At 41.1% G+C, this 22,472-nt stretch overlaps 1 protein-coding gene across 9 annotated transcripts in view; it reads left to right on the top strand.

The window, feature by feature from the left end:
* Window positions 1–22,472, top strand: part of SPECC1L (sperm antigen with calponin homology and coiled-coil domains 1 like) — a 143,171-nt gene that overhangs the window by 1,413 nt on the left and 119,286 nt on the right. For 6 of the 9 annotated variants that reach the window (XR_012089524.1, XM_037994798.2, XM_037994803.2 and 3 more), the window contains exon 2: window positions 4,430–4,533. The exons of the other annotated variants lie outside the window; for them this stretch is intronic. The gene's annotated coding sequence lies outside the window, so the exon portion shown is untranslated. The remainder of the gene's footprint in view (window positions 1–4,429; window positions 4,534–22,472) is intronic. 9 annotated transcript variants of the gene reach the window in all.

Below are 22,472 nucleotides of genomic sequence, written 5' to 3'. Positions count from 1 at the left end.
GCGTTGTGGCGCGCGTCTGTAATCCCAGCTACTCAGGAGGGTGAGGCAGGAGAATCGCTTGAACCGGGGAGACGGAGGTTGCAGTGAGCCATTTTGCGCCACTGTACTCCAGCCTGGGCGACAGAGCCAGACTCCGTCTCAAAAAAACAAAAACTAGACATAACAAGACAGCGTGGTGGCTCACGCCTGCAATCTCAGTAGTTTCGGAGGCCGAGGTGGGCAGATCACTTGAGGTCAGGAGTTCAATAACAGCCTGGTCAACATGGTGAAACCCCGTCTCTACAAAAAATAAAAAATTAGCCGGGCGTGGTGGCACATGCTTGTGATCCCAGCGGCTCGAGAGGCCAAGGCAGGAGAATTGCTTAGGAGGCAGAGGGTGCAGTGAACCGGGCTCTTGCCACTGCATTCCACCCTGGGCGACAGAATGAGGCTCCCTTTCAAAAAAGGAAAAAAACCCCAAAACACAGCCGTTACAATATACATGTATGTTATAAAATAAACCAATATAGAAGGGTATATAGTGAAAGGAGAAGAACTGTTGGTAAAATTGTTTCTATAAATAAATGACTAATCCAGTGTTTTTTTTCTCCATAAAAACACCTTTTCCCCTTTGATTTAGTGTACACCACAGAGTCACTTAGCCGACTCAGCGACTTGTTAGATAGCTGGAGAATGCTTTCTAATGGTTGCAGGTGTGTAGGGGTTTTCTTGACATTTTCAGTAAGAAGGTGAATGCTGTGCCATTGGAAAGCTTTATCACTGGTGCACGTTGGTAGCCAACCAAATACTTGAGTGTCAAGTATGGTGTCTAGTGATTGGAGAATAACCGTAATAATTACAATTACAGTTGTAGTTAAAGTGAAGTTTGTATCAAAATTTCTGTTTCAAACATGAACTTTTAGGAGGTGTATCTGCAGTGTTTCCTCCTCAGATGTGATTTCTCTGAAGCAGTGGTTCTCTATAACTGACTTGACACACAATGCATCTGATATTTCGAATGATTTAAGTGATAGTATCAAAATTACTGTCATATACATATTTAAATCACATGACTAACCTGCGTGTGGTATTACACACACTGCTCAGCTCAGTAAGGGAACAGAAATAAGAAAAAAAGGACAATATTGGGAGTCGTTTTATACAATTAAATTTATTCGATTGAAGGACTATCCTTTCTAAAAAAGAAGTCCTGCTTTCTTGGTGTTAAAATAAAGCATCTTTTATGAAATGATGGTGATAGTAAATGGTGATATATGGTAAATGTAAGTAGCAAATACAAGGTTAGTTATTGTGATTTTTAAAAATAAAGAGAGCCAAGAGTCTCTTGTTTTGCTGCTGCTGTTAGGAAGTTCAGGAAAAAGTTCCTGGGGCTTTTGCTCTTAAGAAGATTCAAATTTAGAGTATTTCTTAAGAGTAAATATGAGTTTATTTCAAGGTCATTTGTCACAGTGTACTGAGAAGTCCATTGAGAAAGCTGTTAAGTTTGTCTGGCATTAAAGATGTTCCTATTCTGATCATTGTTAAATAGATCTTTTCTTATTAGATATAAATGTCAGGAGATATTTTATTTTGAGACTGAGTTTCACTCTTGTTGCCCAGGCTGGAGTCCAATGGCTCGCTCTCGGCTCACCACAACCTCCACCTCCTGGGTTCAAGTGATTCTGCTGCCTCAGCCTCCCAGGTAGTTGGGATTACAGGCATGTGCCACCACCCCTGCCTAATTTTGTATTTTTAGTAGAGACAGGGTGTCTCCATGTTGATTAGGTTGGTCTGGTACTCCCGACCTCAGGTGATCTGCCCGCCTCGGCCTCCCAAAGTGCTGGGATTACAGGCATGAACCACCTCACCTGGCCCCAGGAGATTTTTTTGTGTTGTGGTGTGCCAACAAAATAAGCCTAGGCAGGGAAATTCCTTCTGGTGGTAGGAATTGTTAGTACTGAATAGACTAGCTGCGAGGTAAAGAAACCCCACGGTGTTTTCTATCAGTTCAGAAATCACTGTGACCTCAGTCTTTTGCTGTGAAATAACATGACCATTAAGAAAGTAGGCTTAAATAATGTATTTCGGGTGTGTTGAGGGGGAGGGACAGTTACGATCTGTTCCAAAGTGAACACAAGAGATGATCCCTGTGTCTGTCAAGCCTTTAAAATTTATAGTGCTTTTCTGTTAATCTCAAATAAGGTTTAGAGTTATTGTGACATAGTCTTAAAACCTGCAGTACATCAAAAGGCACATTTTTAAAGCATCTTGAATTGAAATTAATAATGTAATATCTACTTCTTTAGAATAGTAGTTTTTACATTCTGAAGACTTGACTGCTCTCAGCCACTTCTGAGTTCTCTATTTTCAGAGATAATTTGGTAACTCCATAAAGGAAATCTGTAAATAAGAGAAGAGAGTGAATATCTTTTAACAGTGTTTTTCCTGATCTTTTCTAACATCTTCGTTGTGGTTCTGTCCTTTATTTTTTGGTTAAATCCTGAGGTTTACTTCTGCCTGTATCTTCCCAAACTATTAATCTGTTCACAGTCACTCTCCCATTTAAACCCTTCAACCCACTACCTTCGTAATAAGGTCTCCTTAGCTTGGTATCCAGAACACTTCAATACTGGCCTTTGACCCCTGTTCTCCTTCCCCCATCTCTGTTTAAGTGCTTCACTGAGCTGCAATGAACAGCTCTTGGCCCCTTGAAATCTCTCCAGTCTCCTTGTCTCCCTCTGCTGGAATATTCTTCTCTCACTTCATCTGATCATTGCCTTCAAAACTCAGCTCATTTTATTTCCCTGCCCTTTTCATGTCCCTTGTTTTCCTCCAATTAAATTAATGTTCCAGACTCAAAAGAAAAACAGCTCAGCTCAGGCATTACCTTGTCTGGAAGGCTTCCCTAGTCCTCCTGCCTCCTGCAGACTTGTCTGGCACCCTGTACATTCGGGATTTGGCACACTGTGTCTCGTCTGTGGCCTTCACTGCACGATGAGACCGTAAGTGTGTGGCTTGACAGAAAGTTGTTCAATCTTTTGTGCTGGTACAGTGCTGGGCATGGCACTGTTACAGAGGAAGTGAGCCACTTAAATCCTGCCCTTAGGAGCTTTTATTCTAGTTGCACTTGACCCTGCCAGCTGTGAGACACCTCCCAGTAGTGCATACCAACTTTCAAAGTCTATTTAATTGTATCTTAGCGTCTGATTCCAGTCTTATTTCTTGAAGGAGGGGAGTGTCTCTAATGTCTTATTTTAGCACCCAGAGACCAGGTAGGCATCATTTTTGTCCCAAATTCTGGAAGGAATGTGCATTTGGCACATATTACTTCCCCTTTTTTTCTTGTACACTTTTCACCTTTTTTTAAAGTTTGATGTGTTTGAATAGTAAGGGCTTAAGAGATTAAGATTAAATTTCAACTTTGTCTATTGTGCGTACAGCCTAAGGAAAACAAAAAGTTAAAGAGGTAAAATATATTGCCTCTAAAAAGAAGACTCATTATTAAACTTTTTTTATTTTTAATTGTTTTCAGAGACTGGGGCTCACCCTATTACCCAGGCTGGAGTGGTGAACACAGCTCACCATAGCCTTGAATTCCTGGGCTCAAGGGTTCCTCTTGCCTTAGCTGTCTCACTAGCTGGGACTGCAGGCCTGCACCAGCACACCTGGCTCATTTTCAAAAATTGTTTTGGAGAGTCATGGTCTCACCGTCTTGCCCAGGCTGGTGTGGAACTCCTGGGTTCAAGCAAACCTCCCGCCTTGGCCACCCTAAGTCTTGGGATTACAGGTGTTACCCATTGTGCCCAGCCTAAACTTTTTTAAATGCTGAGCTGTACACAAAAGAAAGTAAAGGTGTTGGTCAAGCCTCGGAAAGAAGTATACAAAGAAACTGGTGGCAGCCTGGATGTGATGGCTCATACCTGTGATTTCAGGGCTTTGGGAGGTGAAGAGGAGAGGATTGCTTGAGGCCAAGAGTTCGAGACCAGCCTGGGCAACATAGTGAGACCCTGTCTCTACAAATAAACATTTTATAATTAGCCGGGTGTGGTGGTACGCACCTGTAGTCTCAGCTACTTGAGAGGCTGAGGCAGGGGGATCTCTTGAGCCCAGGTGTTTGAGGCTGCAGTAAGCTAGGATCACACCACTGCTCTCCAGCCTGGGCTACAAAGTGAGACTCTGTCTCTAAAGAAAAACATGCTGGTGGCATTGTCAAGATTTGTCAAGAAATAGCCATGACACTGGGCCCAGTGGTGCGCACCTGTAGTGCCAGCTGTTCAGGAGGCTGAAGTGGGAGAATCTCTTGAGCCTAGGAGTTTGAGCTCAGCTTGGGCAGCATTGCAAGACCCTAGTGTCTCAAAAAATAGGTCAATAACGTTTATTTTAATTAAACAAGAAAAATAAATATCTGCTAAAATTTAAAGCTATTCTGTTCTTCCTCTCTCTCTTCTAGTGTTCTCGGGGAAGATCCCAACTAAGCCATTTTCCAGTGGTACCTCTTCCACCATGAATTCCTGAGGCAGTCTGATGGGGCTACTTTATTCCAGAACAATCACCGTGAGACCTTTTCTCCCAATAAATGCCGCTTTTCTCTCCTTAATATAATCTCTTGCTTACAAAACACTGGTGTCTCCTTATCATGGTTTGGTTCTACCCCACTGGGCCCAAGAATTCTTGCCCAGGAGCAATTGAATTTTCTTCTTTCATGCTTTTTGAAACTTTGGTGGAGTAGAGCCAATTTTAAATCTTCTGCCCCATTTTTTCGTTGTTTTTCTCTCCCTTCTGCATTTTCCGCAAACTCCATTGAATCATTGCAGTTACTTAGGTTTGCTTCCTCTCCCCCATTACAAACTACTTGCTGGATTTTTCAACCCTAGTTCCCTCATTTTTATGATTTATGCTCATTTCTTTGTACACTTAGAGTTGCTCCATCCCCCAACCCATGGCCTCTGGCCCTGGATTATTGTTTTAGTCTTTTATTTTTTGTCTTTTTCTTTTTTTTTTTTTTTTTTTTTTTTTGAGACGGAGTCTTGCTCTGTGCCCCAGGCTGGAGTGCAGTGGCGCGATCTCGGCTCACTGCAAGCTCCGCCTCCCGGATTTACGCCATTCTCCTGCCTCAGCCTCCCGAGTAGCTGGGACTACAGGCGCCTGCCACCACGCCCGGCTAATTTTCTTGTATTTTTAGTAGAGACGGGGTTTCACCATGTTAGCCAGGATGGTCTCGATCTCCTGACCTCGTGATCCGCCCGTCTCGGCCTCCCAAAGTGCTGGGATTACAGGCTTGAGCCATATTTTTTGTCTTTTTCTACCCCAACACTTACCTTCCTCTCCCAGTCTCCTGTACCCTATCACCAGGGTTGTCATTAGCCTTTCATATTATTCCTCATTATCCATGTATTCATTTGCAAATAAGCATATACTAACAAAATAACAGGTTTATGGAGATAAAATTCACATACTTTAAAGTTCAGGCTTTTAAAATGTACCTTTCAAGTGGTTTTTGGTATATTCACAAAGTTATGCATGGATCACCACTATCTGATTCCATAACATTTTCAATACCTCAAAAAGAAGTCTGTACTCATTAGTAGTCATTTCACATTCACCACTCCCTCTGGCTCTGGGCAGTCACTGATCTTTGTGTCTCTATGGATTTGCCTATTCTAGGTATTTTATATAAATGGAATCATTCAACATGTGACTTTTTGTCTGGCTGTTTTCATTTAGCATAATGTTATCAAGGTCTATGCCTGTTGTAGCGTGTATTAGCACTTCATTTCTTATATAGCTGAATGATAGTTCATTATTTGTTCATCAGTTGATGAACATTTGCGTTTTTGCCACTTTGGGCTGTTATGAATAATGCTACTGTGAGCAAGTATATACAAGTTCCTCTGCAAATTTTTGTGTGGACATAATCCTTTCACTTCTCTTAGGTATATATGTAGGAGTTGAATTGCTGGGTCATGTAGTAGCTATGTTAAACATTTTGAGAAACTGCTAAAATGTTTTCCAGAGCTGTACCATTTTACATTCTGTGTATGAGGATTCCACGTTCTCCACTTCCTCACCAGTGTATGGATTTTGGGGTATACTTTTTAAAAAGTGGGATTAGGCTGGGCACAGTGGCTCACACCTGTAATCCCAACACTTTGAGAAGCTGAGGTGGGAGGATCACTTGAGCCTAGTAGTTTGAGACCACCCTGGGCAACATAGGGAGACCCTGTCTCAACAAAAAATTATTTAAAATAAATTAACTGGGCGTTGTGGCACACACCTATAGTCCCAGCTACTTGGGAGGCTGAAGGACAAGGATTCCCTGAGCCCAGAAGTTTGAGGTTGCAGTGAGACATGATGGCACCACTATACTATTGCCTGGGTGACAGAGCAAGACTCTGCTTCAGGGAAGAAAAAAAAAATTGTGGGATCATATTTTTGACACTTTTCTTCTTGTTTTCTTAACTTCATACTTCTGGAAATTCCATTAAATTAGCTGGTATCACTCTAACTCATTGTGTTTAATGGCTTTATAGTAATACTGCATAATATAAATATACCATTCATTCATCAAAGTTAGCAGAAATTGACTGTTACGAGTCAGGCACTGCTCTAAGCACTGAACAAAACACACAAAAACTTTTGCATTCTTAGAGTTTATTTTCCAATGGAGGGGGTGGAGGAAGGTAAGAATTTAGGAAATAAATTAATTACATGTATAGCATAGGGTTTCACCAGTGAGTGCAGCTTGAATCGTTGGTGGCTTTCTTAATAGTATAAAGTACTAAAGACAAAATTACTCTAAATGGTGTTACTTAAATTACTGTAGTCGGTATTAGTATGAGTCACTTTGCACGTGAAAGTGGAAACACTATCATAAAATGAAAAATAGAAAACAGCTGGTATATGTGGATCTGGAGTTTTTCTAGGACATAAACTGATGAGCTAGAAAAGTAAATGTGTCCATCCTTGGTAGCAAAGTTTGTACATTTATACACTTTATCCAAATCCTCTTAATCTAGTGATTAATAGACACTCTTCACAAAAGGATGAGTGAGGTATATGTGTATGTGTTGGAAGGTTTTGATGGATGCAACTAAGAGTACTTTGGGGAACATGGCAAAACTTTCGGGCCCATTCAAGAGTCTTGTTTTCTTCTTGAGCTTTTATGTATTTATTATATTGCCCTATTAATTATTGAGATTGTGCCTTACAGTAAAACTTGCTTTAAATTGTTGACGCTGTAATTTAAAATAATCTGGGTCACCTAGAGTGGTTAAGCCTGGAAGAAATTATGTCCTTCCTGCCAGGGCAGATTGTATAGAGATATTCCTGTGCTAACCCCTACTCTGTTGGGCCTAGAAGTAATGCAGTTCAATGTTTCTGTTCTGATTTTTTAAAAAAATTTGACTTTACTTTTAATTTTATTTTTATTTAGAGACAGGGTTTCATTATTTTGTACAGGCTGGTCTCGAATTCCTGGGCTCAAGTGGTCTTCTTGCCTCGGTCTCCCAAATACTGGGGCTACAGGCATGAGCCACTGAACCTGGCCTTAACTTTGAAATGAAGTTAGAAATGTACATTTTATTATTATTATTATTATTGTTATTATTATTTTGGAAACAGGTCTTGCTCTGTTGCCCAGGCTGGAGGGCAACAATGGTGCAATCATAGCTCACTGCAACCTCCACCTCTAGGGCTCAAGTGATTTTCCCGCCTCAGCATCCTGAGTAGTTGGAACTATAGGTACTTGTCACCACAGCTAATTTTTATTTTTGTAGAGACAGGGTCTCACTATGTTGCCCAAGCTGATCTCGCACCCCTGGGCTCAAGTGATTCTCCTGCCTCAGTCTCCTAAAGTGCTAGGATTACATGTGTAAGCCACTGTGCCCAGCCTAGAACTGCACGTTTTAGACACACATTTACTCAGCTTTCCTCTTGCCTGCCCAAGACTATCCAGCTGTATTTTTGTGCCTCAGAATCCTTTCACATGTTCTGCTTTTACTGGGAACTCATAGGCAGTAAGATCAAATGCTGACCTTTGAGGCATCTACACACTTCCAAAACCTGCGTCCTCTTTCATATGCCACTGTATTTATTTTTTTTTTGAGATGGAGTCTCAGTCTGTTGCCCAAGCTGGAGTGCAGTGGCACGATCTCGGCTCACTGCAGCCTCCGCCTCCTAGGTTCAAGTGATTCACCTGTCTCAGCCTCCTGAGTAGCTGGGATCACAGGCGAGTGCCACCACACCCAGCTAATTTTTATATTTTTAGTAGAGATGGGGGTTTCACCATGTTGACCAGGCTGGTTTCGAACTCCTGACCTTGGCCTCCCAAAGTGCTGGGATTACAGGCGAGAGCCACTATGCCTGTCCTTATTTGCCACTTTAAATTGGAGGAGATGAAAAAATTAAGTATCCCCAAAAGCTCAGGGTTTCCTATTTGGGACTTCAGTTAGAGATCCATTTCTTGGTTTCCAGGCTGGGCACAGTGGCTCACATCTGTAATCCCAGCACTTTGGGAGGCCAAGGAGGGAGGATTGCTTGAGCCCAGGAGTTCAAGACCATCTCGGGCAACATAGTGAGACCTCATCTCTACTAAAAATAAAAAAAAAAAATTAGTCGGGCATGGTGGCACTTGCCTGTGATCCCAGCTACTCAGGAGGCTGAGGTGGGAGGATCCCTTGAATCTGGGAGATTGAGGCTGCAGTGAGTTGTGATTGAAGCACTGCACTCCAGCCTGGGTGACAGAGTGAGACCCTATTTCAAAACAAACAAATGAAAATATTTGTTTCCAAATGGCATGCAAGGCAGGTAGTAATCCCTGAGTGTTAAGTCAGCAGATTTTGCCACTTCATTTTGTGTGCTAACTCAAGAAATCAGGACACCTGATGAGTTGAGGTGTTCAAGCTAAAGCTCTGCTATGCTCCCTCCTTCATAGGCTGTTCTGCTTGGGCCTCCCAGTGATGGAGGACTGCCTCTTTGCTCGCTAGAGTCTCTGTAGTTTTCTTTTCTTTTCTTTTTTTTGGAGATGGAGTCTCGCTCTGTCACTCAGGCTGTGGCACAATTTCGGCTCAGTGCAACCTCCGCCTCCTGGGTTCAAGCGATTTTCATGCCTCTGCCTTCTGAGTAGCTGAGATTATAGGCATGTGCCACCACGCCCTGCTAATTTTTTGTATTTTTAGTAGAGACAGGGTTTCACTATGTTGGTCAGGCTGGTCTTGAACTTCTGACCTCAAGTGATCTGCCCACCTCAGCCTCCCAAAGTGCTGGGATTACAGGTGTGAGTCACCACACCCGGCTGTAGTTTTCCATTCACCACAGTTTGTGACAGTCTCTACATCGTGAAGTGACAAGTTCTCTTCCCTTTTCCTTCTGCCCCCATCACCTTTTTCTTCCTCATTTCTTTTTTGAATTATGCTGTCTTGAATTGGTGTCTAAAGGATGACATAGCAGACAAGGGGACTGACACATGAACTCTCATGCGTTACTGAGGAATTTCTCAGTGCTCTATCTGCATCATCTGCTCGCTCTCTCCTTCCTAGATGCTGCCTGCCAACCTGCTTTGAGAAATTGGAAATGAATTGGGGTGTCATCAGCCTCCCCTTGTACATATAGAGACAGCATCTCCAATGCCTTGATTTGCATAACAACAAATAGTGTTTTGCTTACCTACTTCCACACAAACTGCTGATACGGTTAGGATTTGGGAAAGGGGAAGAAGGGAGTTTTGGGTTTTGAGGAGTAGCTGGGACTTGAACAAAGAAGAGGTAGTTATGAACATTCCTGGGGTGAGGGAATTAGCTGAGGGAGAATAAGGCTTATAATAAATTAGGGATTGACAGACTGTCTATAAAGGGCCAGATAGTAAATGTTTTAGTCATTGAAGACCTTAACGTCTGTGTTGCAACTAATCAACTCCATCATTGTAGTGCAAAAGTAACCACAGACACTACAGATATGAATGGATGTGACTATGTTTCAATAACTTCTTTTTTTTTTTTTTTTTTTTGAGACAGTGTCACTCTGTTGCTGAGGCTGGAGGGGCAGCGGGGTGATCACAGCTAATTGCAGTCCTGACTTCCCAGGCTCAAGTGATCCTCCCACCTTTCTGAGTAGCTGGGACTACAGGCACACGCCACCACGCCCCACTAATTTTTGTATTTTTTGTAGAGGTAGGGTTTCACCGTGTTGGCCAGGCTGGTCTTGAGCTCCTGAACTTCTGGGCTCAAGCCATCCACCCTCCTCAGTCACCCAAAGTGTTGGGATTACAGGCATGAGCCTCTGTGTCCAGCCCAAAATAGTCTTTTGATTCTTTTTTTCCCCCACCCATTTAAAAGTGCAAAACATTCTTAGTTTTGGGGCCGAAAAAAGACAAGTGATGGGTAAGATTTGGCCCTGGATTGTGGTTTGTTGACCCCTGTCGTAGAGGAACAGGAAGCAGAGAGGACTGGTTATAGGGCCTGGGAAACCAAGCCAGGGAGTTAGGCTTAAGGTAGTGTGAAAGAGGAAACCATTTTTGTAATATAATAAAAATTTTAAAGGAAGGATATTTTATATTTATATGTGTTCCTGGAAGCATCTCAGTTTTTATTCAAAACATATTTTCACTATGGAAAATTTCAAACATTTACAAAGTAGGGAGAATAATGAAATACCAAGTGATGTATTTATCATCTACCTTCAACTATTACCAGTCCTAGGTCCTTTGCATTTCTGTGTTTTAGAATCAACTTATCACATTCTACAAAAAAGCTGGCTGGAATTTCTGTTGGGATTGTTTTGAGTCTGTAGATAATTTGGGGGGAAGAATTGACTTCATAATAAAATTGAATTTTCCAACCCATGACCATAGTATACTTCTCAATTTATTTAGTTTTTCTGTAATTTTTCTCAACAATATTTTGTAGTTTTCAGTGTACAAATCTTTCCAGTTTTTTGAAGGCATGTGGTCAGATTTACTCCTAAGTATTTCATATATTTTGATACTGTGAATTTCAGCTTCCAGTTATTCATTGCAGATATGTAAAAATACACTTGGTTTTTGTATATTAATTTTGTATCCTGAGACCTTAATGTAATTCATTGTCAAAGCTTTTTTGTGGATTCCATTGGCTATTCTGTCAATGCTGTCTGTGAATAAAGACATGTTTACTTTTTTCTTCCCAATCTGAATGCCTTTTTTTTTTTTTTGCTTCCTTTACTGCACTGGCTGGAACTTCTAAGTACATAATGAATAGAAGTATAACTGCCCAATGGGTTCACCTTGCTCACCACCTAGACAGAGCCGATTCATCAAGACAGGGGATTTGCAATAGAGAAAGAGTAATTCAGGCAGAGTCTGCTGGGTGGGAGACCAGAGTTTTATTATTACTTAAATCAGTCTCCCTGAGCATTTGAAGAGCAGAGTTTTTAAGGACAGCTTAGTGGGTTGGGGGAAGCCAATGGGCCAAGAGTGCTGACTGGTTAGGGATGAAATCAAAGGGAGTTGAAACTGTCTTCTAGCACCCAGTCAGTTCCTGGGTGGGGGCCACAAGATCAGATGAGCCAGTTAATCCATCTGGATGGTGCCAGCTGATCCATCAAGTGCAGGGTCTGCAAAATATCTCCAACACTGATCTTAGGAGCAGTTTAGGGAGGGTCAGAATCTTGTAGCCTTCAGCTGCATGACTCCTAAACCGTAATTTCTAATCTTGTGGCTAATGTGAGTCCTATGAAGGCAATCTAGGTCTGCTTTGGGAAAGGGCTGTTACCGTCTTTGTTTTAAACTATAAACTATAAACTAAGTTTCTCCCAAAGTTAGTTCAGTCTACACCCAGGAATGAGCAAGGACATCTTGGAGGTTAGAAAGCAAGATGGGGTTGATTAAGTGAGATCTCTCACTGTCTCAGTCATAATTTTGCAAAGGCAGTTTCAATAGTGGTAAGAGTGGATTTCCTTGTCTCATTTTTGATCCTATGGGGAAAATATTCAGTCTTATATCATTAAGTATCATATTTCATATATGCCGTTTATCAAGTTTAGTAGGTTCTCCTCTGTGGAGTTTTGTATTTTTTTTAATCAGGAATGAATGTTGGGTTTTGTTTAGTGTTTTTCTGTGTGTATTGAGAAGGTCATATGGCTTTTCTGTTTTAGTTTACAATGTGGTGAGTTACACTGATTTTTGATTTTTTTATTTTTTTATTTTTTTTAAGATGGGGTTGCACTCTGTCACCCAGGCTGGAGTGCAGTGGCATAATCCCGGCTCACTGTAACCTCCGCCTCCTGAGTTCAAGCAGTTCTCCTGCCTCAGCCTCCCAAGTAGCTGTGATTACAGGTGTGCACCACCATGCTTGGCTAATTTTTGTATTTTTAGTAGAGGCGGGGTTACGCCATGTTCGCCAGGCTGGTCTTGAACTCCTGACCTCAAGTGATCCACCCACCTCAGCCTCCCAAAGTGCTAGGATTACAGGCGTCAGTCACTGTGCCCGGCTGAATTTTTTTTTTTTTTTTTTGAGATGGAGTCTTGCACTGTTGCCCAGGCTGGAGTGCAGTGGTACGATCTCAGCTCGCTGCAAGCTCCTCATCCTGGGTTCATGCCATTCTCCTGCCTCAGCCTCCCGAGTGGGTGAGACTACAGGCGCCTGCCACCACGCCCAGCTAATTTTTTGTATTTTTAGTAAGAGACGGGGTTTCACCGTGTTAGCCAAGATGGTCTCGATCTCTTGACCTCGTGATCTGCCCGCCTTGGCCTCCCAAAGTGCCGGTATTACAGGCATGAACCACCACGCCCAGCCTGTTCGGCTGATTTTTGAATGTTAAACCAACCTTGCATTTGTGGGATAAACCCTAATGGGTTATGATGTATTATCCTTTTTTTTCTAGATTGTTAGACTCAATTTGCTAAAATTTTGTTTGTAATTTTAACATTTATTTTCATGAGAGATATGGGTCTATAGTAATGTCTTTGTCAGATGTTGGCATCAAAGTAATGCTGGCTTCATAGAATGAGTTGGGAAATATTCTCAGTTTTCTGGACGAGTTTGTAAAGAATTTGTTTTATTTCTTTAGTGGAATTCCTGAGTGAATCCATCTATGCCTGGGGTTTTCTTTGTAGGAAAGTTTTTAACTACAAATCCAATTTCTTCAATAAATATAGAACTATTCAAGTTATTTATCACTTTTTGAGTGAGCTTCAATGTCTTTCAAGAAATTCATTTATTTTATCTAACTTCTTGAATTTACTGGCATAAAGTGGTTCCTAATAGTCCCTTTTTATCCTCTGATAGCTGTAGAATCTGTAGTGTTGTCACCCCTTCCATTCCTAATGCTGGTAATTTGTGTCCTCTCTTTTTTTTCTGAGTGTGGCTAGAGGTTTATCAGTTTTATTGATCTTCTCAACCCATTTTTGGTTTCATTGATCTCTGTTTACGTTTTCTATTTCATTGATTCTTGCTTAGATGTTTATTCTTTTCTTTCTTCTCCATACTTTGTGTTTCATTGCTCTTCCTTGTTTCTTAAAGTAGGAGCTGATTTGAGTCTTTTCTTCTTTTCCAACATAGATGTTTAGTGTTATAAATTTCCCTTTACTGCTTTAGGGGTAGCCCACAAATTTTGACATGTTATGTTTTCATTTTAAGTTCAAAACACATTCTCATTTTAAGTTCAAAACACATTCTAATTTCCCTTTTGGTTTCTTCTTTAGTTCATAGATTTAGAAGTATGTGAGTTCCCGAGTATTTCAGAATTTTCAGAGATATTCTATTATTTTCTAATTTAATTAATAGAGAATCTTTGTTTTTTTTTTTTTTTTTTTTGAGACAGAGTCTCACTCTGTTGCCCAGGCTGGAGTGCAGTGGCGTCATCTTGGTTCACTGCAAGCTTCGCCTCCCGAGTTCACGCCATTCTCCTGCTTCAGCTTCCTGAGTAGCTGAGACTACAGGCACCCGCCACCATGCCTGGTTAATTTTTTTGTATTTTAGTAGAGACAGGGTTTCACCATTTTAGCCAGGATGGTCTTGGGATCTCCTGACCTCGTGATCCACCCACCTTGGCCTCTCAAAGTGCTGGGATTGCGGGCGTGAACCACTGCACCCGGCTGAGAGTCTTTTTAAAAAAATACAACTACAGTGCTATTATCCCATCTTTAAAAAGCAACAGTTCAGAAAGAAGGAGGACAATTTGAAAGAATACAGAAAGGATCAGAGAGATCTGTGTCAGTCAAGAAAGCCTGATAAAAGGCCAGTGGAGTGACTCATGCAGAGTAGAGGGAGTGGATGAGAAGAGAAAGGGAGAGACACCTAGTCACCAGGGACAATCAAAGGAAAGGTAAGCATAAGTTTGTAGTTGATTGAATGAGGAAGATGGAGGAAGGTAAAAGAAAGCTGTGTTGAATTAAACTCTGGAGTGATCAAAACTGTGGTGGTTAGGATTGGGAGAGGGTGGCACACACTTAGATTGGAGTGATGAAGTTTGTAGTTGTCAGAAGAACCTCTGAAGTTTCTCTGCTTAAGTTGGAGTTGAAGCTGTCTTGGGGATTGTAGTGGAAAGGGAGAGGTATATGTCTAAGAAAGAAGTAAGTTTAGGATAAAGGGAAATTTGTCATTCTGGTTGTAGTGGGAAGGAAAGGAGATGGATGCTTATTGTAATTCTGTGTGCTGAGCATTTTCCTTGTTAGTTTCCACACATTGTTTGATGTGGTTCTTATAGCATCCTATGTGTTAGCTGTTTCTACTTACAGACGAAAGACTGAAATTTATGAGTAATATGCTCAGAGCCAGATAACTAATAAGTGGTGGAGTTGTTAGCATTTGAACCCAAATTCTACCCAACCACAGTCTGAGTTCTTTCCACTTGGTATGTAAATTCATGAATACATGCCAGTAAATGTACCAGGCTGCTCCTATTCAAAGAGCTGCCTTCTGTGTATCACATGGTCTATGTTAAGTGTTATGACCTAAAACAATACTGCTGTTTTTTTATTTTGTTTTGTTTTGTTTTTTGAGACAGTCTTGCTCTGTCGCCCAGGCTGGAGTGCAGTGTTGCGGTCTCAGCTCACTGCGAACTCCTGGGTTCAAGTGATTCTCCTGCCTCAGCCTCTCAAGTAGCTGGGATTATAGGCGCCCGCCACCACGCCCGGCTAATTTTTGTGTTTTTAGTAGAGACGGGGTTTCACCATGTTGGCCAGGCTAATCTCGAACTCCTGACCTCGTGATCTGCCTGCCTCAGCCTTCCAAAGTTCTGGGATTACAGGCGTGAGCCACTGTGCCTCGCCTGCTGTTCTTTTTTAAAAAGAAAATCTTGATTTTGTGTTTTGAAGTCCCTAGAAGGGATTGTTGTTTATTTAAGCTAAAATAATCAGGTTACTCATTTATTCAGTAAATCAGATTCGACAGGCAGCAATCTCAGAGGCATGTGTATATGTGTAGGGCTTTGGTGATTTTTTGGTGGTGTTTGTAACCTAGAATATAGTTTCGAAGGCTTAGATTTAAGACTTCTATCTGGTAAAGTGGGGGTAAGCGGCAGTGAAATCTGCATGGTAGTCTATTCTTAATACCTGCTGTTAGTAAACTTTTACTGAAAGTCAGAGTTTGCTTATGTCATACAGTATTGTTCTGAAAGTTTACTTTTTAAAAATGAGAATGAAATATTGGGAAGAAACATCACAGTTATTTTACGTGTTCTGGTTTTCTAGTACCTGATTGGTTATGTTATATTGACATTCTTGCATGTAATTGCACTTTACTGCTTGAACTTGCAGTACTTTGCTCCTGAGATAAAGACATAGGTGAAGCTTATCCTAGGTTGGCAACAGCAAAATTAGTGTATTAATAATTGAGTCATATGGTGTGTTTCGGCATTTTAACAAGGAGGTACAGACCATGACATTTTGAATTTGAAAGGAAGTACTTTTTACTGTTTTCCTCTTTTTCTGTCTTATGTCTTTGTCCTACCACTAAGAAGTAAGTAAAGTTCTAGACTCAGTTATAGGATGTCTTAATAACAGGCAGTGAACTGTGTCACTGATTAACTGACCTATCTAGTCAGAGTTAGAATTTACTTCTGACATTCATGTACTTTTCAGCAGTAATTCAGGCTATTCACATCATAGCTTTGCTTTTGTCTGTTTTTCAAGTAACAGGCAGGCTGAGGCAGAAGAATCACTTGAACCCTGCAGGCGGAGGTTACAGTGAGCTGAGATCACGCCACTGCACTCCAACCTGGGCTACCAAGCGACTCTGTCTCCCAAAAAAATGAAAATTAAAAATAAGTAAATGTGAATTTCAGATAAATAGTGATGACCTTTTTGGTTTAAGTATACACTAAATGTTGTCTGGATAAAAGACACTTAGGTGAGTGCTATGGCCAGAAAGGTAAGAGGGATGAGGGGGCCAACCGACTAGAGACAAGGGAAGGTATCACTAAGGACACGGCAGTGGAGCTGAGTCCTGAAGTGACCCATGAGCAGTCATTTGTCAGGGAAGACAATGGTTAGGGGTTTTCAGGGGTAGGAACAGTAGGAGCCAAAGTGTGGGTATGTGAAAGTGTGTGGCTATGTGTGCATGTAAAATGGAAATGAGATGGAGGGATGGGTTGGAGCCTGGATTTGAAGAAGCACATATCGGCACTGGGGTATTTGGCCTGGGACAGGGAGGCATTATTTTACAGGGGACTGACTTGGTGGGATGTGTGCTTTACAGTGTGGACAAACAGCTGTGGCACAGAAGGATTGTTGGCTAGGGGAGGGCGACAGGAGGCTGCCAGAGTTGTCCAGCTGGATTTCTTTCCTGACACAGACAGGCTGGCATAGGATTGGTGGGGTAGAGGAAATGGGGAGGAGGGAATGCCGCAAGGTCAGGAACTTCCTCCAGTCGCCAAGAGGCGTCTTGACTGTTTAAAAATGTCTCTGAAGATTTAGCACACCAAGGCCCTCTATAGTCCCAGGGTATAGGCCACCCTCGAGATTAGAAAGAAACCCCTGGGAGCTGTGGTGGGATGGATGTGGCTTTTGGAGGTACCCTTATTCAGACTCCTGCTGTAGCATTTGCCGGCTATGGAAGCTTTGGGATCACTTTTTACAGTGGACCTGATATTATAATACCCACTTCCTATGATGAAAAGGAACTGAATGAGTGTGGAATCCCTAGGACCGCGCTGGAATATAACGGGCCCTCGGGGTTTAGTTTCTTTCCTTCTTGCCAGTGAGGTTTCAGAGGGACTGGAGAACGGTGGATTTTGACCATCCATTTGGGGTTGTCAGTCTGTGCCAGGCCAGCTGGGGACTACAAAAAGGAGATACAGGTAAGCAGTGAGGCCTTGTGGTTCATTCTTAGATTTCATTCTGGGAGATCAGAGAGAGCCCTTCCTGGAACTGTATCCTTTCCTGGGGAATATGGGTGGATATCTGAGGGCCCTGTGCATAGCTTTTCCCTTCTCTTTCAGCTCTGCCAGCTGCCAGAACTGCAGCTTTCTTAGCAGATTGTCTGTACACATGAGACCTTATTTATGGGATGGTTTACAGAAAGACAAATTGTTCCTTCCAAGTTTAACCAGTCCTCTTATACCAAGGTTTCCCAACCTTGGCTGTATTGATATTTGAAGCTGTATAATTCTTTGTTGTGGGGGGCTGTCCAGTGTTTTGTAGGAAGTTTAGCAGGATTCCTGGCCTTTTACACACTCACTGTCTGTAGCACCTTGCCTCCCACCCAGTTGTGACAACCAAAAATGTCTACAGACAGTGCCAAATATCCCCTAGGGTACAAAATTACCCCCTACCCCTCATTAAGTACCACTGCTTTATACTCATTAGACACAAGGAAAAAGAACTTCTTAGCATTTTTTATTAATTTCTTTTTAACCTAACCAGTGAAATGCTTGTTGGAAAAAAGACTTTGTTTTTACTACACTGAATTTGAATTCTATTTTACTTTATTTAGTTTAGAAAGACTTCTCAAATCTAAACTGTTAAGCTTTTTTTTTTTTTTTTTTTTTTAGACATAGCCTTGCTCTGTCGCCCAGGCTGGAATGCAATGATGTGATCTTGGCTCACTGCAACTTCTGCCTCCTGGGTTCAAGCAATTCTTCTGCCTCAGCTTCCTCAGTAGCTGGGATTACAGGTGTCTGCCACCACACCCAGCTAATTTTTGTATTTTTAGTAGAGACAGGTTTTCACCATGTTGGTCAGGCTGGTCTTGAACTCCTGACCTTGTGATCTTTCTGCCTCGGCCTCCCAAAGTGCTGGGATTACAGGCATGAGCCACTGCTCCCGGCCAATTGTAAGCTTTTTAGAAAGGATTTTTTACATTGTTATACTTGAACCATTAATGAAGTGCAAAAAGAAATGTTTCATTTAGTATTTCACATCAGAGGTTGTTATAATTGTACAAATAGATTGATGGTTTGAATTAAAACTATGGCCGACAGTTAATTTTATTGATCGAATTGTGCAAGTTTAAACTGCCTGCCAAGAGTCTGAGCATAAAGCTGTGGTTTGAAAGGATCCTGAATAAACGTTTTCTTTTTGTAAATATTCAGAAACTTTGGCTAAGAAGGTGGTGGCCAGAGGAGACTCAAAATTTCTTGCATTCTGGCAGTTTGAACTTTGGGAACCAATGTGTTTTGGACTCAATCTGGAAAAATCACTTATGTACTGTTGCCAGACATTCTTTTAGGCTGTCCTTTTCCAGGCTTGTCACTTGTCTGGAATGTTAAGTGTTGTCAGTAGTTTAACGTCCTTTCCAGCAGCTTGCATTAAAATGAGAGAAGATCTCCAGAAATGGATCTGAAGAGGTCTTGGCATAAGATTAGGATTTTTATTTTGTTGTTTTTCAAAAAGTAGAAAGGAGAAGACTCATATGGTTCTAAGTTTAAAAAATCCAGGAAGCTTCTAATCGTTTCTAATTATTTTCTTGTGTTAAGTCTCATAGAATAATAGAGAGAAATCATAAGTTAGTATGAGTGAGCTTTTCTTTGGCCCAAACAAGTGAGAATACAGTTGTGCTCTTTAGTGGCCATTTGAATTGGTATTACTGATAGCTACCTCCTTTTTTTTTTTTTTTTTAAAGCATCCTATATGTAGTTGTGGTTGGTCTAGCATCCTATATGTAGTTGTGCTTGCTTTCCTCTCTAACCAAAGTTTCTTTCTCCTTTCCGTCCACGTGGGGTTATTATGAGAATCAGTGCCCTAGTATTTGTGCAGTGTGGGCTTTCCACATTGTCTAGCTGGTGCTTTCCAGGCAGCTTACTTTCATAGTTAAATGACAATGGCAACATCAACAAAGTGTCTCTGCCTCCTCATTACTCCCGGCTCTCTCCCCTTCGTACATTTTTGAGAAGTTCTTTATCCTTTTCTTTCCTACTCAGCTTTTTATTCCACTCCACTGCAGCATGACTTGGCCTCCGTCCCTCCACTGGGGCTTCATTGGCCCTGCCCACTATCACCTTATCATGATTAAAGTGGCCACTCAGGTATGACTGAGCAGTCTTTCTCCTGTGGATTCACCTTGAGACTTCCTTAACTGGTTGGACAGGCAGAAAGGAAGGAATTGTGAGAAGAATGGGATTAAAACAGAAAGGAGCTGCATTTTCCTTCCGTTGCCATGAGGGTGTTTAAGGGGGAGTGCCTATCTGGGGTGGGGAGAAGATATAGAATACAGTTTCTTTCGTCTTGGAGTTGGAGGTAGAAACAGGGGAGGTAGATGTGGATGCCATCTTTCCTTATAAGTCATAATCGATATCGTTGATTCCTGGAAATGGGAAACTACCCTGTTAAATGTACTACACGTTACAATTTTAGGCATGGTGTAAAATCTGTCTTTAAAAATTAATAAAGTACTGTCTTGTAAAAACAAGCATTTAAAAGTTATGCCTCCTCAGTCAGTAAGCATTGAAGTTTTTTGAGCAGTACTGGACTTCTGTCTGAATTCAGACTGAGCAGAGAATCACATATCTGAAGGCATCTTACCCCTGCCTCTCTCTCCCTCATGTCTGTTTCATGCACCCTGAGTATATGCTGACTTGCACGTGTGCATTTTTTGACATGAGAAGGCTCAGTCTTTCCCTCTTAGTAGTCCTTGACTTTTTCAATGGAGCCTTACTCCAAGTCTTTAAAATGTGTACATAAAATGCACCTTTCTGAATGTGTGTCATAATTCACCGTAAGAAAGGTTATGTATATGTTGAGGAATATAGGTTCAATTCATTACATTATGATTTGATTTAAACACTTCTTACTGAGTTTCTTTTGAAAGTTTTGATTGGCGTTTGGTAAGACACATGATTTTATCAAATCGATTGTTGATTTTGCTTCAGTTAGCAATATTCACTTTCTGACTCTGATGTGGCCCTTTCCCTGAGTTACAGTTTGCCTTGACTGTGTGGTTCTTTCTCCTCAGTGTTTTAAGTCTGTTCTTCATTTACAATTTAATATGATCTCTACATTTTGAAAATGAAGTTTGTGAAATAATAGAGATAAATACATTTAGATTGTGTAGGTTAAAAACCCTTTTTGGATTTTCAGTGGGTATTGATAGGCATAAAAAGTCATAATTAATAAGCTGTTTCTCCTAAATTGTTTGATACCATATTCTGAAAGTACAGATTAGGAAATGAAATTTTCGAACTTCTGAAAGCTACTAATCCACTCTCCTTTATAAACAAGGCTCACAGAATGTGGGTGACTTGCACAAGGTCACATAGATGGTGCCAGACCTGGGACCACAATCCAGATCTCTTGATTATTGTTCCAGTGGACTCCCTACTATATATTTTCATAATATGTAATTTTCAGTGGGAAAAACCCAGAAGCTAATGTTGTTTGTTGACAACTGTGGGTCATGGTATATAATTTAATATAAGTAGTAGGTAAAAACAACCTTTAGTCATTCCTTATAAAGGGTTTCTTTTACAAAGTGTCTTTTGAATTACTGCTTTTATTTTAATAAGGCAGTAGTCATACATGGGGCATGCAGTATATTCCTCTGTAAATTGTGATAGCTTATGTTATCTGGTCTTTACTGTGGGCTGCCAACCTGCTAACCACTTTAGGTTCATTATTTCATTGAATCCTCTCAACATCCTTATAAGGAAGGTGCATAGTATTACCAGCCCCATATTACAATGAAGAAACAGATTTCAGAGAGGTTAACTTACCCAAGGATACAAAAGGATACAGATTGGATCATACATGGTTGGGCAGTCTCCTGGATAGTAGTGTTTTTTGTTGTTTCGTTTTTTGTTGTTGTTGTTTTTGAATCAGCACAGATAATTATTAATTAGGAAATTTAAATGGTTTTAAATAGCAGTACATCTTGGAAACATGGAGGGGAAAAGATTCTAATGGAGGTGAATAGGAGGAATTTAAAGGAAAAAGTAGTGACAGCAATCAAGATCCTGGCGTGACAACAGAATGGAGGGATTGGGCACTGCCCCTGTAGTTGCCAAGAAGAGTTCTTGTCCCACCTTGTGCCAGGGCTGAAGGTGCTTCTCAGCCAGGGAATGGCCTCGGAGCTCCCTTGTGGTTTCCAGGACAATTTGTGTTGTCCTCTCTTCAGGGTGGATCCTTCTGGATGCAGTATGACAGTAAGATAAATTTATAATGTCCTTTTGGCATATTTCTGAAACTTGACTGGTGCGTTTTTCATGGGTGGATGATTGGCAAGGGTGGGGTTTCTGAATCACTGAAATAAGTTGCCGTCCCTGACCTTGGATTGTTGTACCATTTTTCCTTTGACCTTTGATCTGTGATGAAATAACTTCTGGAACTGGGATATCAGGAGTTACGTTCTTGTTGATTTACACGTTATTTTTTTACAAGAACTCTATAAATTAGATTTTATCAGTTCTTTTTTATAGGAGAAGAAACAGATTTGCAGATATATAAAGTGATTAAGTGATTTGCCCACAGTCACACAACTTGTATGGCAGAACTGGAGCTTGAACCCAGGTCTCTTGACCTTTAAGTTCAGTTCTCTACTCACTGTATGGGAGACCCCGAAAGAGATGCTTTTGGTGTGTCACATAGCCTTACCATTGCTTTGTCCTCTGTAACGCCATCATTATGTGAATTATCTGACATTACAAGAGTCAGAAGGTGTCGTAGAGATGCCTTAGAATCCAACTTCCTTTTTATTGTAGATGAGAATACTGAGTGGCCAAGTGACTTAGATTGAAGACAGCACTTGTTAGAAGGAAGACTAATGGGTTTCAAGTCAAAGTCAGAATTTAAAAGTATCCTAAAGGCTGGAACCTTGAGTTGATTTACCAAATAAAAATTTTAACAGATAAAGGTTTAGGTTTTTTAGAATACAGATTACACAGCAACGAAGAGGAAAAGCTGGGCAAGGTGGTGTGCCCCTGTAATCCTAGCTACTTGGGAGGCTGAAGCGGAGCTCAGGCTGTAGTGTGCTATGATCGAGAAAAAAAATTAAGAAGAAAAGGAAAGAAGTGGGGTATTGCTTACTGTACAATTTTTTCAACATTTCTACATGTTTGTAAAATTTCAAAATAAAACTTTAGGGGATGCT

The sequence above is a fragment of the Chlorocebus sabaeus genome, chromosome 19, assembly GCF_047675955.1.
Source record: "Chlorocebus sabaeus isolate Y175 chromosome 19, mChlSab1.0.hap1, whole genome shotgun sequence".
Classification (NCBI taxonomy): Eukaryota; Metazoa; Chordata; class Mammalia; order Primates; family Cercopithecidae; genus Chlorocebus; species Chlorocebus sabaeus.
Note: the sequence above shows the minus strand (reverse complement) of the source record. Positions and strands in the feature narration are given on the sequence as shown.